General features: G+C 41.6%; 2 non-coding genes across 2 annotated transcripts; both read left to right on the top strand.

Annotated features, from left to right (window-relative positions):
• The first annotated feature begins 916 nt into the window (after positions 1 to 916).
• trnak-cuu (transfer RNA lysine (anticodon CUU)) lies at positions 917 to 989 on the top strand. The gene has a single exon. It is a non-coding gene; the product is annotated as a tRNA-Lys (tRNA).
• A 508-nt stretch (positions 990 to 1,497) lies between these two features.
• trnak-cuu (transfer RNA lysine (anticodon CUU)) lies at positions 1,498 to 1,570 on the top strand. Its single transcript has one exon. It is a non-coding gene; the product is annotated as a tRNA-Lys (tRNA).
• The last annotated feature ends 15,326 nt before the right edge of the window (positions 1,571 to 16,896 follow it).

Genomic DNA, 16,896 nt, shown 5'->3' with positions numbered 1-16,896 from the left:
GATAGAATGCCCTTTGTTTTCATGGTCGTCAGTTTATTTAAATGCCTTGTCAATTGATATTAAATTACTTTTTCCACAGAGTCCCATATAGGATTTCTTTGAGTACGATTCCGAGGCAGAAAGAAGCAAGTGTCTTGTTGTGGATGATGACAAAATGCGTGGAACACTTCTCAAGGGGAAACCCCACAAACCTCAAAGTCCACATGAGGTGAGCACACAAGGGGGCTATGGAAAGTCTGAACCCGCACCGTGGAACAATTCAGATTGACTTGTTCGGCACAGCTGAATCCTCTTGTGCATTTCTGGCTACTTTTCAATGCAGTTTTTGAATTTATCAGTGAGAGAATAACACTCTGGAATAATAATCAAAGCATCAATATAAGGACTCAGAAATGCCATAAAATTCCTGGAGGGAGACTGCTGAAACTATCAGAATGGACACGAGGAAATGAACAAAATGAAAAAACAAAAAACTGGCCACAAAGAGCGAGGACCAAGGAGGGGAAAAGCATTGGTATCAATTCTTTCATCCTCTTTGAAGTGCCTGCATTGTAATGCATTGAGAGAGCACTGCATCAGCATAGGTCCAAGGTTTTAATCCTGATACCAGTTGTGGTGTTCTATGTCAGGTGGCCTCCATGTTCTCAGGCATAGAGCACAGGGCCCACCAGACAATGAATGCCCTCATGAAGTCTGTTTGTGACTGTTTGGTTGGAGATACCAGTGGCCTGCTGGAGGTCATATTTTTTTAGGGCTCTGGCAGTGCTCATCCTGTTCCTCCTTGCACAAAAGAGCAGATACCGGTCCTGCCGTTGAGTTAACGACCCTTTGTGCTCCAAAAGCCTGGATTGGAGACCTGAGGCATTTGATATATCCCCTGAAAGCCAGCTCCACAGGCGAAAAGCACACAGCTGAGGCCTGGCTAGCTCAGTTGGCAGAGCATGAGACTCTTAATCTCAGGGGCGTGGGTTCGATCCCCACGTTGGGCGATGGCGCTTTTGGACAATCTTCAAGTTTGAGGCAAAAACAAGGCCCAGCATATGACCAGTCATAAACATGGATGAGTCTTCTGACACCAACCATGACAGGGGTCGGCAACCTTTATCACTCAAAGAGCCATTTGGATCCGGTTTCCATGGAAAATAAAACACTGAAAGCTGCAAGTACTGCCGGTAGCTGGTAGCAGCCACCGGCTTCCTTGAGCAACACATATATGGAGAGAAGAAAAATTTTAATAATATAATCTTAATTTAATATTTCAAGATCAAAATAATGCTCCAATTTAGGACTACGACAAAAAGCAAACTTACAAAAATAGGCCCAAGAAGCACAGAGCTGCAGCATAAGGATGAAAGAGCCGCATACGGCTCCACCCAAGAGTGGTTGAGAATGACCAAGCTAAGATCCTGGTGGACCTCCAGATACTGACGAACAAACTCTTGATGGCTAACCAGTCAGACATAGTAGTAGACAGTGAGCTGAAACACAAAAGGTGGAGCCCAGCTAGCTCAGTCGGAAGAGCATGAGACTCTTAATCTCAGGGTCGTGGGTTCGACCCACACGTTGGGTGAAGACAAAACCCAAGAGCCAGTGCACCAGCATAGGGTTTATCTAAGGATTTAATCCTGATATCAATTGTGTTCTATGGCAAATGTCAGTTGGGCTCCATGTTCTCAGGCAGTGAGCACAGGGCCCACTAGAGAATGTCAGGCCCTCATGAAGTCTATGTTTGGTTGGAGACATTAACACCAGCAGCCTGCTGGAGGTTATTTTTTTTTAGGGCTCTGGCAGTGCTCATCCGGTTCCTCCTTGCACTAAGGAGCAGATACTGGTCCTGCCAATGGGTTAACGACCGTCTGTGCCAGGCAGAAAAGTGACAACCATAATGGACTGTATTCACTGAAAAAATAACTGCTGGCTAGTTAATACACAGGAAGCAGGAGGATGAACCTTTGTTGCACCCTGAATCTTGCACCTGACAAAATATGAAAAATGAAAACTAAACTAAAACGAAGCATTAAACAACAAATAAAAATTATTAAAGACAAGCAAAACCACTAACTAACTGAATTAGAATGAAAAAAGAAAGAAGTTAAAATGAAATAAAACCAAAACTATTATAACCTTGCCACATATCACTACCTTTACTCCATCTCAAACTGTTTATCTAATATTGTTTACATTTATTCAGATATCCATTCTCTTCCACTTATCCTGTTCAGGGTCATGGGGGGTTGGAGCCTATCCCAGTTGTTATAGGGCAAAAGGCAGGGTACACCCTGTACAGGTCGCCAGCCACTCGCAGGGCCAAGACAGAGAGACACACAACCATTCACACTCACATTCACGCCTATGGGCAATTTAGAATCACCAATTAACCTAACCCCACTAACTGCATGTTTTTGGACTGTGGGAGGAAACTGGAGTACCCGTTGTGCTGCTCTGACTGTACTAAACAGAAGAGGATGCTAAGTCCTGCAGCAGGTAGCCGATGGGGCACTGAAACAGTTCATAAGAAAAACAGAAAGGTCATTGGGCCTACCCAGTCATTAACTAATGTTACTGTTTTATTATGAGTTATAACGTATACAGGCCACACTCTTCTTCAGCTCCTGTGCAGATCTGAGATGATAATTAAATATCTACAAACAGCAGTATGTCTCTGTCTCTCTCCACATGTGAATGGACGGTAACACTAAATTTAATAAAACTATACACTTCCACAATCCCTTATTAATGGTGGATTTAATGCAGTATTAACTGAAGCCTATTACCTAGAGGACTGAAAATGTTCTGTACTCTTGTCTGATATTCACAAACTGCCTGTAATATCAGTTTATAGCTAATATCTCAGATGATGAACACAGCTGACTGTCCACAAAATAAAACGGGTTCAATAAACAGGTTCACACGGACCAGGAGTGTGAATGTTACACAGAAAGCACTTCATCTGACAGCAGTAAAGCTACATTTGAGTTTACGCTGTTTCCCAACTCTTACATTTGTGTCCACAACCTGCCTACCACACAGTAAACCATATTTAAATCTTCAGTTTTATGTCATATTTAGGCTTATGTTAAAATCTCAAAAGGCAATATTTAATTTTTAAATAATTCTGATAGTTACAGTAATTCTGGGACTCTGTGGAGTGTGTACTGCCAATGCCATCTCTTTGTCTAAAATGAGGATAAAAACCAAAGCGTGACTAATTATTTAAAGATATTACTATGAGAGTAAAACAGGTGTAAAGAACTGTGAATAAGCTACCAACTTTACAAGAGTGTGTGTGTTATAATAGCTAATGCATTAACAGTAGAAGCTACAAAATAATATTTGATGTTGTGTAGAACTACATGTTAAGATGTGTACCTTTTTAAATATAGTGACATGATTGTATTTCCATCTTTAAAGGTGGAGCAGCTGGGCTACATGTGTGGCTGCAGTCACATGCAGCCAGCGTGTGGACAGGAATTCGATGCAGTGACTACATCCCAAATCACTACTGCGCAGACTCTGGCTCCAAAAACATAAACGGAAATTTTGGCTTCACCTTTGCACAATTGGAGGAAGTGGAGCCACATCATCCATCTTCGATACAGTCATTGGGTGTGACACAATCACTCAAAAATTTATGGTGACCTGGTAAACTTAGTGCCGTACATAATGCATAAACACTTGGTTTTATGCAACTGAATAAGCTCAGGGAAAATCTTCAGTGAGACAGCAGCAATCGCATCTGTTGGGGCAGTCATGTGACTAATAGGTTACAGATTCAGATCCTATTTAAGGAAATCTGGCTGAAACTATGTGACCAAGCAAACCTAATCCTAGTTCTATTCCTTGAGTGTCGCAAATAAGCTGGTCCATGTAGAATAAGAAGGATCCAACTTGGAAGTGCTGTAACCCTCTGGGGTCTATGGTATAACTGTTGGTATAGCTGTTTTTGACTCATTTTTATTTCATCTTCATGTTTCAGCTTACTTTGCCTTGTTTGGTCTAATTTTTTTCAGCACAATCACATATGTAACTGCACAGTTATCTTTTCATTTTGGCTAGCCATTGCCTTGTCCATGACTACACATCACACTAAACACACTACACTACACACTAACTATACACTCCAAACATGCTAAATGTCAGAAATTTCTCAAATTTCAAAACTTGCTATCGATAATTCTCTTTTTCACCACTGTCACTCCCAAAACTTTCACCTGTTGCTCAGCAACCAAATATCACGTTTTACCATCTCTTTTTTTGATTGGTTGATATGGTGTATTTTTTCACCAGTAGGAAAGGAGGATGTCTTTTGGATGTCAGTAGCTAACATCCTGTTTTCACCATTTCTTCCTGCATCAAGTGCATCAAATGTGATGACAATATTCAGGAAAAAAAACACGGCATAAATGATTTATCATAACTGTGGTTTTACTTGGCCTTTCAACACAATTTAAAAACTGGTGAATAGTTTGAAGTCTGCAATTTGACACAGGTCGGATACACTGGAAGAGGTATCAGGACCCTGCTTTGACATCTTGAAGTGGTACTTCCTCCGTGGATCTGAACTGAAATGAGACGAGATCAGATGAGATCAGATAGGCAGCGCCCTGCTGCTATGTTATCATAAATCAGAGATGTCCAACTCCAGAGGGTTAAACTTTATGAGATTAGTATAATGTAAAGTTGGGCTACAATTGTCCTGCCCCCATACAACTGTGCCGTAATAAAATGCAAATTTGATAGAATTGAGTACTTTTTGAAGTAAAGTGTCTGTCAGAATTTCCTCCCCTCTCCCTTTATTTTATACTGTTTTCCACTTCCTCATGCTTTGTTTGTTTTGTCAGATCAGACTCACTGGCCAAATTTCCAGTCTGCCCTTAATGCTTTCTATCCAGTATCATGCCATTTTCATAATCGCGTGTAAGGTCTTATGTTATGATGAGTTATGATGAGTTACCCCCATGATTAAGCTGACCTCTTTGGAAGATCTCCAATGAGTGTTCCTGATGTGTGCCAGTCACACAAAGATGAATGGCAGCAGACAAAGAAGTGCAAAGTGATTTAGAGCCGAACTTAGCAGATGGAATGACCCACTTTTGATTCAGAGTGAACAGGATAAATCTCCAAAACATCTGCTACAAGTTTTGTTGAAACATGGTCTGCAGCCAAGTTTTCCAAATGTGTTAGTAGGCCTTTCGAATATTTTTGACTCTGTCTGTAACAAACTGTGAAGCAGAAAGATCATTTTCACAGATGGCAAGAATTTAAAATGAACTGAGAACAATGCAAACACAACAGCACCTCAGATGCCATCGAATCTGCGCTTGTTACGAACTTGGGCTTCGATGAAGTTGTGACGGAGTTCGCAAAGCCCACAAAAAGTCTGTATAAGTTGGACTGGAGGAGAAGTAGAGAAGAGGATGTTGTTTGGCAGAAATGCACACACACACACACACACACACACACACACACACACGCACACACACACACACACAATTAGTAATTTGGGCTTGGTGATGGCAGTGCTCATCCTGTTTCTCCTTGCACAAAGTAGCAGTTATCGGTCCTGCTGATGGGTTAAGGACCTTCTACGGCCCTGTCCAGCTCTCCTACAGCAACTGCCCATCTCCTGGAATCTCCTCCATGCTATTGAAACTGTGCTGGGAAACACAGCAAACCTTGCAATGTCTCATTGTGATGTGCCATCCCAGATGAGTTGGACTACCTGTGCAGCCTCTGTACAGTCCAGGTATCGGCTCATGCTACCAGCAGTGACACTGACCCTAGCCCACACCCTGGGTGAAAGTGGCTTCTAGTGTAAGGTGCTTTGAGTGGTCACTAAAACTAGAAAAGTGCATCTAAATACCAGACTATTCAATTATTTTCAACATCAATACACTGGGCAAATATTGTTCCTAACAACGAATTATTTGTGGGACATGAGGAGCGATCAAAAAGCTATGAGAGATGGTCGATAAAAATTGAAAACCTTAGCTGATTTAAATTTGGCTGATCTCCCTTTCATCTTTACAGACACGTGTATTATGTTTATTTAAAAAGGACAATGCATAGTAACTAACATGATGTACGTGTGTCAGATTTAGTCATACAGGCTGATTTTCATCAGCAGTCCCTGCGTCATGTGTGGAAAATGACCCATGCAGACTCCTGAGGCTGAACGTGGTAAACAAAAATTACTTTTATTCAGGTGGAACATACGCCCACCTTCCCTGTTGCCAAGGCTTCCACCTACGTAACAGGGAAGGAGCTCTCTCCCTGCCTATTTCAAGCCTGGTGGGGGAGTATTAATGTGCTAGAGTTCAGCTGCAGATGCTGCTCACTGACACCCAAGATTTTCTGGTACGAGGTGTAGCTCCTACCTTGACAACAGAGAAGAAGGTGAAGCCTGTGCATCTGCCACTGCAGCCCTCAGACACTGTGATATAGTGGGCCATGTCCAACATGGCAGAGAAGGTTTTGGTTTAGGAGCAATACCCTCCACATGGGAAATGGCTACCTCGACTGAACGGTGACATATGGTGGTGGCAGGGGTACAATACCAGGTAGAAGCAGCCAGGTGTCAGCCCCACTAACTAAGCGACTCACCTTCCCATCAGAAATTGCTGCTATCAACCTGTGCCCAGATCTGCTTCTCTGGTCCAAATCCTTCCACCATGTTATCATTGTTGAGCTGATGGTCCCTTGGGAAGATGGTATTGATGAAGCATTTGAAAGGAAAAAGCTGCGCTATGACAGGTTGGCAGCTGAAGCAGAAGAACAGGGCTGGAGTGTGAAGGCACACCCAGGGGCACCTTCACAGGTTCTTTGTTGGTAATTCCACAGCAAGGCTTCTGAAGGAAGTCAGCATCAGAGGGCAGATCCAGAGGAAGACCATTAAAGAACAATTGTGGAGACAAGCAGTCACTGGCTGTGGCTGAGAAGAAAGAAGACAGCTTGGGGAGCTAAATGACCACCTCAGGTGATATCCAATCCATCAGGTTAATCCAAACAGACCCAGGTCTGATCAATCTGTGGTGGGCCTGGCCCAGCCGACGGTGTATTATGATTAATGACCGAAATACCCAATCAGGCTGGGGTACTAAACCAATGATGTGTTGGACTGGAGTAAACAGACAACTCAGAGGTCTCTTCACAAGCCACTCAAAACACAGACATGGGGAAGTAAAACAAAAACATGGCACCAGAGACAATGGCTGTCAAAGCAGGAAGTAACAAGACAGAAAAACACCAACCACAGAGACTAAGACTTGACAACAAGATACATGGAGCACAGGGGAGGTAAAATAAACTGAAAACTCAATGTCTTAAAGAAAAAACTATAGCCATGAGCAGAATTCAAATAGCTATGCTAAAATTAAGAAGGCCTGAGATATAAAGATAAAGAAACCAACCAGGAATAAAAGTAAAAGAATGAAAAGACAAGAATCCAAAATACAAACCAAACTCAGGTACAAAAGCCCCAGGGTTCATGACATCCTGGTAAGTTGATTGCATTCACAAACAGTAAAAGAAAAACAAAGATGCAAAGGCAATACATAGCTAAACTTTTTATCTCTTATTTTCAGAGCCTTTGAAGGAGCATGTGTATATGGTGACAAGAAATCAGTTTCCAGCTGCAGTTTAGCAGTTTACAGTTTGGTCCACAGTTTCCAAGACCAGCGTGTCAGGAGAACAGTGAGATATTCAATCATCAGGTTCTGCCCGATGAATTTGCTTCACACTCTCAATGTTAATTCCTACTGTACAGTAATAGGATGTCTGTGCAGCTATACTTAGACTTCTGCCTTTTAAGGGTATTCTGGGTTAAAATGCCACATAGTTAGGAAAAAACTCAGTGGTTGATGAATGAATTAGTTACTGAATTATTATATAGCAAGGGTTTTGTAATGGAAAACCACATACAAAATACACAAAATACAAAATCCCAAATCCAAGGAAAGTCATTAGATTGTAATGCAAAACCCTCAGAGAACAAAAGAGAAAACACACGCAGCTTCCAGGAAACACTGATGACGCAACAAAGGACAGGGGGAAATGCAGACAACACACAGACACACACACACACACACACACACACACACACACACACACACACACACACACACACACACACACACACACACACACCACACACACACACACACACACATTCATGAAGTGAAATGAAATTTAGTACAAGAATATGAACAAACAGGAGCAATATATAGAAATCAAGTAATAGAAGACATTTACAGTGTTGATATAAGAAAGAAAATGTTACATATGGATAAGAAAATATATATAAATAAGAAACTTTTCACAAAAAAATGTGTGTTGATATTGCAAATGCACAAGTGGTTTTTCACATCTGTTACCTTTGGCTGGGAGCAGCAGAGACTACAGAGCACCACATGAGTTTAACAGTCTTACAGCCACTGGGAAGAAGCTGTTCCACAGTCTGGTGGTTCTGCTCTTGCAGCCTCCTGCCTAAAAGGAGGAGGACAAACATCATGTGTGCTGGGTTAGTAGGGTCTTTCAAGATACAGGAAACCCTTTTCCTCCATCTGGTGTAGATCTCTGTGATGGTGGGAAGACTGTCCCAACAATCTTCTGTGCAACTTTTACCACTCCCAGCAGAGCCTTCTTCTCTGCCACAGAGCAGCTGCCATGCCACACAGTGATACAGGAGGACAGGACACTCTCCACCACACATCTGTAGAATAAATTCAGGACTGAGCTCCCAAGTCCAGTGTGCCTCAGCCTCCTGAGAAAATAGCTGTGCTGATGTGCCTTTTTAACCAGGAAGAAAGTGTTGTGACTCCATGTAAGGTCCTCACTGAGATGTAAAGCTGATGTGTGGGGTGGAGGGGAGTTTCTGCCCCTCCTCAATTTTATGATCACCTTTTTTTGTTTACTCACCACTGATGCAGAGATTGTTTTTCTCTCTATTTCCCCTCACCTCCAACCATTCCAGTGGATGGGTGCCCCTCTCTGAGCCTGGTTCTGTCTGAGGTTTTTTTTCCAGTTAACGTGGAATTTTTCCTCTCCATTGTCACCAAGTGCTTGCTTAATAGGTGGGTTATCTGACTGTTGTGGTTTTTAATATTATACTGTCTTTAGCTTACAAACAAAAAGCACTTTGAGGTGATGGCTGTTGTGGATTGGTGCTAGTAAAATGTAAATGTAAAAGTAAAATGTAACTGAAGTATTAATCCTGTGCCACTTTACTTCCTGTACCAGGAGGTCAAGAAGTCTAGTCACTTTACTTCCTGCCTCATCATTGTTGGTGACAGATCCCAGCACTGCTATGTCGTCTGTAAACTTTGCAATATGCCAGCTTTGATGTTCTGCTGAGGAATCATATGTCACCAGTATGAACAGGAGGAGACTTAACACACAGCCCTCAGGGAATCCAGTACTGAGAATGATAGGGGAGAAGGAGATGTCATGAATTTGAACAGACTGTCCAGGAACCAACTGCAGAGGGAAGAACTCAGACCGAGCATTGCAAGATTTTGTACCAGAATCTGTGGAATTATTGTGTTTGAAGGCAGAAGTGAAGACCAGGAATGAGAAGACATACATATGAGTCCTTACTCTCCATGTGGGAGGGCCGCATGAACCACTGGTGAGATTGCATCATCTGTGGAGCTGTTTTTCCTGTAGGCATACTGGTGCAGGTCTACAGTCACATTGATGGAGTCCTTTATGTGTGCCATAACCAGCCTTTCGAAGCACATCATGACTATTGGGGTGAGGAGCACAGACCTGTCACTGTGGACTTTTTGGGGATGGGCATGAAAGTGGCAGTCTTAAGGCTGGTAGGTGGTGTTGTCTGTGAGAGACAGGTATGAAAGATGTCAGTCAGCACCTCCAATAGCTGTTGTGCACACTCTCTCAGTACCCTGGAATAATTTTAGGACCTGCAGCTTTATGAGCGTCAATCCTCACTTCTGATACGGTTGTGCTTAGAGGCAGTTCACCTGGTGCTGGACTGAGTCTAGTAGGGTGGGAGGTGTTTGACTTCTCGAAGTGGGTGCAGAAGTTATGAGCATCAGGCAGAGACAGGTCTCTGGGGCATTGTCAGTCTTTGATGTTAAAGTTAGTGATGTACTTAAGGCCTTTTCACATGCTCCATGAGTTGTTGGTGGAGTAGTGCCCCTAAATTTTCTGGGCATATGTGGCTTTTGCCCATCTGACACCTGCAATCAGGGCTCTCCTAGCCACTTGAGTGTTGATGCTTCACCAGACCTGAATGTAGAAGTCCAATCTTTGCTGAAAGACAAGTTCAGGTAGATGATTAGTGTTTTGATGGTGGTGACATCTTCAATACACTTGGAGATGTAACTGAGAACAGTAGATGATATTCTTCCAACTCCACCTCTTCCTCATGTGTAACTGCCTCTTTGATGATCGGCAGCAGTGTCAGTAGGCCACACAGCGATGGTTTGTTTGTGGTGTTTTAACAAGGGGCAGTAGACAGGGACCGGCATAGATGTGATTAGAGAGGCCAAGGTGGAGGCAGGGACAGATCTGCATGCACCTCATATACGTACAGTCCAGAGAGGTGTTTCCACCTGTCAGTATGGTGACATACTAGTACAATTTAGACAGGATGTCCATCAGATTTATGTGGTTGAAGTCTCCAGCTACCATGTAAAATACTTCCAGGTACTTGTTTTGGAGTGAGCTGATGTTGTCGACGCGTACAGCTCCTTCAGTGCCACATTAGCATTGGCATATGGTGGAATGCATACAATCATGATCAACACCGCAGTAACTCATGATTTGTATTTGCTGTAATTAACAGTCAAATGTTCTGTTTTCTTGGATCAGTGACTGTTTACCAGAGTACAGCCTGTGGACCAACCTTTGTTTATGTACACACAGAGTCCTTTCCCTCTAGTTTTTCCAGAAAATGGAAGAGTCCACACAAAAGAGTAGCAGGCCATCGATCTGGAAGGCCGAATATAGCATGCTGTTGTTTAGCCAGGTTTCTAAAATGCAACGTACAGCACATTTAAATAGACAACTATATACAATCCATCAGGTTAATCCAAACATAACTGAGCTGGCTCACTGTTGCTGAACTTAACTGCCAATCTGAAACACTGACAAACAGAGGAGGAAATGATTTGTAATTTCAAAACATTCCAACATTTTTAAACAAGCCCCTTCATATTTTAGTATATAGTAAGGAGGGTTCTGGTACATGCAATACAGAGACTTCCCTATGGGGGGCACAGTGTGAACAAGCAAGATTAAGAGAAGGTAAATGATACAGCTGAGAGATTAAAAGGACTGAATGTCCAAGTCTAACTCTGCCTCAGTGCTGTGAGCTCACAGTCACCTCTTTGTTGATTAATTTTGACTGTCAGAGCTGTGGAGTGTGCAGTGGTGGTAGAAAATAGCAGGTATCACTTTGTGGTTCAGCACCAGACCACATAATTTGTCAGAGGAAGTAAAATGGATAATGGCAGCTGCTAAGGGCAGAATTTGGATGTAGGAGGTTATTTTTCCTGTTTTGGTCTGGAAATAAAAGGAAAGCGTTGTTGGTTATTTCTTTGTGTCAGCAGTTTGTTCTTGCTTCTGTTGTGTTTCAACAAGACAGTGTCTCCCTACACAAAGCCAGTTTCATTAAGTTTTCCTGCAGCTTCCTGTAATTGGCTGCAAACTACATCTAGGCCTTAAAAGTGAGCAACAGTAGCTGACCTCATGGATGCATTAAGATTTTTAGATTGATAATTTTGGAATGGTCTGGGAGAAATTATCTGCTTCTGAATGTGAATAAGACCAAAGAAATGGTGATAAACTTCAGATAGGATGGTCACATGGCTTTTTCTGTCCTCGCACAGGATGTTGATGTGGTAGAAGACTACAAGTGGACCTGTACTATGGCAAGTTTAGTATTTCCATAATATCTTTATCTAGCAGGCTAACTGGTCACATGAAGATGCTTATCAGCTTCAAAAATGTTCAGAGGTTGAACACAAAATAAGTATGAATCGTAAAGTATATCTGTAATAGTAAGTCTGCAGTAGTATAGTATTAAAAATATGAATGTGTGTGCATTTTAAGTAGTGTGGTTGGCAAAAGAATCAAAGATTAACTATATTAATAAAGTTTAGCCTATCTGACAACATGTTCTCACTCCTTACTCGTCACATATGCACGCTTGGGCAGGGTCCCGCTGCGTACCCCCCTCGCGTCGTTAATCAATGCGCAGAGTGCCCTCATTGAGTGCTATAGAGCTCCCTCCGGGTTGATAATTGATGACATGAGAATACAGTGGGAGAGCTGCCGTATATTTAGATGGTTCCAAAATCACAGTATAGAGACCTCTAATGACCACAATAAACTATGTAATGTAAACAACTACAATGATGGAAAATTACAGCATATAATTACAGACTATAACATTTGTACCTGTTATTTCGTTGATGGAAGAGGCGATGCATGCTGGGTAATGTCAGAGACTGGCTCCCTTTATTTTTCAATAGTACCTATAAAATGTGCTACGATGACTTTCCCGGTTGGCATATTTGTGAATTCCTAACGGTTTCATTCATTCCGCTTCAGTTTGAACATATTTCATCCTGTGGATTCATGCAGTCATTTACCATCTCTGATTTAGACAATCGAGCTTTTGGAGCTGTACCAAAAATTAATTAATAAATAAATAAATAAATAAATAAGGACAACTTTAATGTGGGTCAAAACATGTGCAGTGTTCATCTAAGATTATGCCGATTAATGTATTTTTTATAAATTTTTTTTATTTCAAATCTGTGTCACTGACCTCATCGTATGCGACCATTACAAGAGCGCTCGGTGAGTGAAAACACACACCTGTAGAGATTTGATATAAAACACAAAAGAACCCGAAAGTGTCAGCTCACAAATTTCTTGTTAGTGTTTTTAGGAGTGAAGGGGAGCAATTTTGTGGCATAGTGAATAATTTAAGACATTTAAAAATATATCTTGCCACTGTACATTTGCAGGAAGCTAGCTATGGTAGCGGCTGTTAGCCTATCAAGTTCACGTTTGGCTTACTTCTTACAGGTAATCATCCAGGTACAGTCACAGGGAGGGTTTGCTCATGCATGCTTCGTTACCTACATCCAGAGGTGGGAAGTAACGAAGTACAAGTACTTCGTTACTGTACTTAAGTAGATTTTTCAGGTATCTGTACTTTACTTGAGTATTTATTTTTCTGACTACTTTTTACTTTTACTCCCTACATTTTTACACAAGTATCTGTACTTTCTACTTCTTACATTTTCAAACAGTCTCGTTACTTTTTAACGTCAGAGAGAAGTTTGCATTTCCGGTCAGTGCGCCTTCAAACATAAAACAATCTGAGCCTAAATGTAGGAATAATAACATATAAGAGACAATTTTACTAAAGTATTTTTTAACATAAGTACTTGTACTTCTACTTAAGTACAGAATGTCAGTACTTTTGCCACCTCTGCCTACATCACAGCAGCTCACAGCAAAGTTTGTAAAGTTTAAGGAGTTTAATGCAGATCAGTGTTGCCACATTGAGTTGATGCGTCAAATCTGTCCAGATGTATAATGTATACAGGTTAATTCATACTTTGATTTGTAACTTTTCAGTATTACACAGTAAATAAACAGCTGACCAAGAGCCCCCTGTAAAACATCAGTGGGCAGTAAGTAGATTTAATCTAACTTGTTAAACTGCATCAAGCTTTGACAGTTTGCCAGCTGAGTAACTGGGTGTGTTCAGATCAATAAGAATTGAATGTACATATTGATTTATGCAGTTTTCCTACTTGTTGAATTTAAAAGCAGGACAAACTTGGGAAAGAACACCCAAAATCCTCTCCACCTGTCTTTGCCAGCCAATAGTCCAGAAAATCTCCCAGTGTGGCCACACCGATGAAGAGAACAGTGATAAGCTGTTTCTATTCTGAATGCTTTTTTCCCTCAACAGGTACCTCAGACATTAGTTTAATATCCTTTCCTAGTTCCTGTTTGTGAAAAACACCCAAAGACACTTTTAAGAGCCACGTCTGTCTCGTTTCTCTGTCCTCACTGCTGTCGCTGCTCTTATTTGTCAATCTTCAATCAAGAACATAACCTGCTCTGGGGTAGCTTAGGTCTGCAGCATAAGTTACCACAATTATCTACCCCAGTAAAAAGTGAACTGCCTTTGTAATACTGACAACCCTGGGTTAACCCTGAGTTTATTTGGATAACCCCCAAATCCTGCTTTGTAGTACAGGTTTCTTGGTGTTCGCTGTAGACCAACACAGAGGCTGTACACAAGGAGGGAATAAGCAGGTTCTATTTCCTAAGAAAGAGTTCTTTCAGTGTTTGCAGCAAAGTGCTCGAGGTTTATCAGTCATTTGTATACTTTGCTGTGGTCTGCTAGCACAGCAGCATTGGAGCTGGTGAACAGACTGAATTAATTGATTAGGATGGTTGACTCTGTGATTGGCTGCAAATGGGACAAATTTGAAGCTCTGGTGACAAACATTTCCATCAAGATAATCCTGACCACCTTCTACAACACTGGGCAGGCAGCAAAGCTCTTCCAGAAGCCAGTAGACTGATTCAGCTCAGCTTCCATGAGGACACATATAGGAAATCGTTCATGCAGTAGCTCTACGATGCAAAACATCTGCTTATCACAATTCAGTTCTGAGGAAAACCCAAATACAGAGTGGTATTTGCAGCTCCTTCAGCTAGCCAGTGCTCCTCCTCAGCAGACATGGTACTTCTAAAATACTCCACCCCATAACTTCTCAGCCTGTTCTGCCACTTCACTCTAGACTGTATTGCTATTGTAAAATCCTTTTGGATTCCTATGTTGTCCTGCTATGTACATTGAAGCTTTTGCCACAGAATATTGGTATTCTTTCTGAACTGTCTGACAGGCACTCGGAAATAACTATTCCCTTTGTACTGTCTGGCAGGCATTCAATTGGGCAACAGCTACATCACAACAAACCTAATGGGAACACTTTGGGCAATCTGAGACCACTGGCTTGCGTTGACAGCACCATTCCCTCCACACCTGTCCCAGCAATAAAGCACTACTAATCCATGATATCATTACTGATAGGAACATTGAATTTCTTTGCCCAACAAAGATCAAGCCACTCCCCTAGAGGTTGCATGCTAGCAGTGTTAATTTTGACAGCAAATTTTGATTTAGTTTTAGTCATAGTCTTTTGACAAAAATGTAATTTAGTTTTAGTCATAAATTAGTCATCTGAATAGTTTTAGTTTTAGTCTAGTTTTAGTCGATGAAATTATTGTAAGAATATAGTCGACTAAATCTACAGTTGATTTAGTCGACTATATAAAGGGTGTAAAATGTAAATGCTTTTTCTTCAGTTGCCTTGAATTAGTCATTATACACACTTACACAAAATTAAACATTTATTAAAAGTTATGCAATATTATTAATAATATTAACATTAGTGTTTCACCTGCTTCCCACACACCTGATCATTAACATCACCTTGCTGAGATAATAGGAGCGTTTTACAGCAGGACACGCTCTGAAAGGATTAGGAAAGGATAATCCACTGTGGTGTGGAGATTTTCTCTAAACACAAATGCTAAACTGGGAAAAACACTTTACCCTGTATGACATTAAAATGCTGACCTTTCCCTGGAGATCTAGGCGACTGGCTTGCAGACGTTGTTTAAGATTTGTTGTGTTTTTACCCAAGATATTCGCCCCACATGGTTTACACATCGTTTTGTTTGCCACAACGTCAAAGGACAAATGTTTCCATACATTGGCTCTTCTCTTTCTCCCTGCTGACATTGGTTACATAACTTATTTCTATCGAAAGTAAAGACAAATCGCAGGCTAGTTTGGCCTTCCCGGGTTTAGAGCATATTTGTGAAACTGTGTGTTTGATTGAATGTTTTCCTAACTTGTCTCGCCCTGTCACAAAATGAAATAAGTTCTGACTAGATGTTGTCCCTGCCAAGCATTTTTGTCTAGTTTTCATTCGTCAATGTCAGTTAATTTCATCATTGTTTTTATCCTTTTAGGTAGTTTTAATTTAATTATCGTCTTGTTTTCATCATGAAAAAAGGGTCTTTTTCATGCTAGATCTCATTTGCTCCACCAACACAACTCCACAAGTGTCTGGACCTTGCTGTCTGCTTTTCTGTTACTGTTCCTCTGCCTAAGCTGTGCACCAAACATACCATTAAGAAACATTAAAACTGTCAGTGCATTGGCCCTGAACAACCTGATAGCAGCCCATTTGGCCTCAGACTCTCCCACACAATGGTAGATGGGGTTGTAAACCATTATAACGCTGCAATATCCAGCAGCTCCCTTGCCCCCCCCCCCTTAAAACCCAGACTGTCTCTTTTACCTGCCTTTTCCCATAGTTCACTACAGAATTCTGTGACCTAAAGACCACTGGTAGCCAGCTTGAGAGGGTCTGCAAAATATCTGACCTCAATGTCCACGTAGAGACTTATAAAGTTCATGTCAAGATCCTATAAATCAGCTCTCTCAGGCTAAGACTCATTATTACTTTTCCCTCATTTGCCAACAGTAAAGTCGTCCCAGATTGGTGTTCTCCACCATCAAACATCTACTTCACCCCCTTGATCCACCTCATCCTTTAGGTGCCCCTAACCTCTGCTACAAGTTCCTGGACTTCTTACAGCAAAAAGTTAATTTTATCCATTGGCAGCCTCTGGCACCTGTATACTGGCTTCAGGATGCCTTTATCCTCTGTAGCACATCTACCTCAGTGCTCTTTCTCCTCTATGGATTTCTCTCAGGTCAACTGTCTGCTTTAAATCAAATCATGGATGTCATCTAACCTACTCAAGCTCAATGGTGATGACACAGAGCTCTTGGTTGTGGCCCCCAAAGCCCTACTCCAGAAG

The sequence above is a fragment of the Archocentrus centrarchus genome, chromosome 24 (genome assembly GCF_007364275.1).
Source record: "Archocentrus centrarchus isolate MPI-CPG fArcCen1 chromosome 24, fArcCen1, whole genome shotgun sequence".
Taxonomy (NCBI): Eukaryota; Metazoa; Chordata; class Actinopteri; order Cichliformes; family Cichlidae; genus Archocentrus; species Archocentrus centrarchus.
Note: the sequence above shows the minus strand (reverse complement) of the source record. Positions and strands in the feature narration are given on the sequence as shown.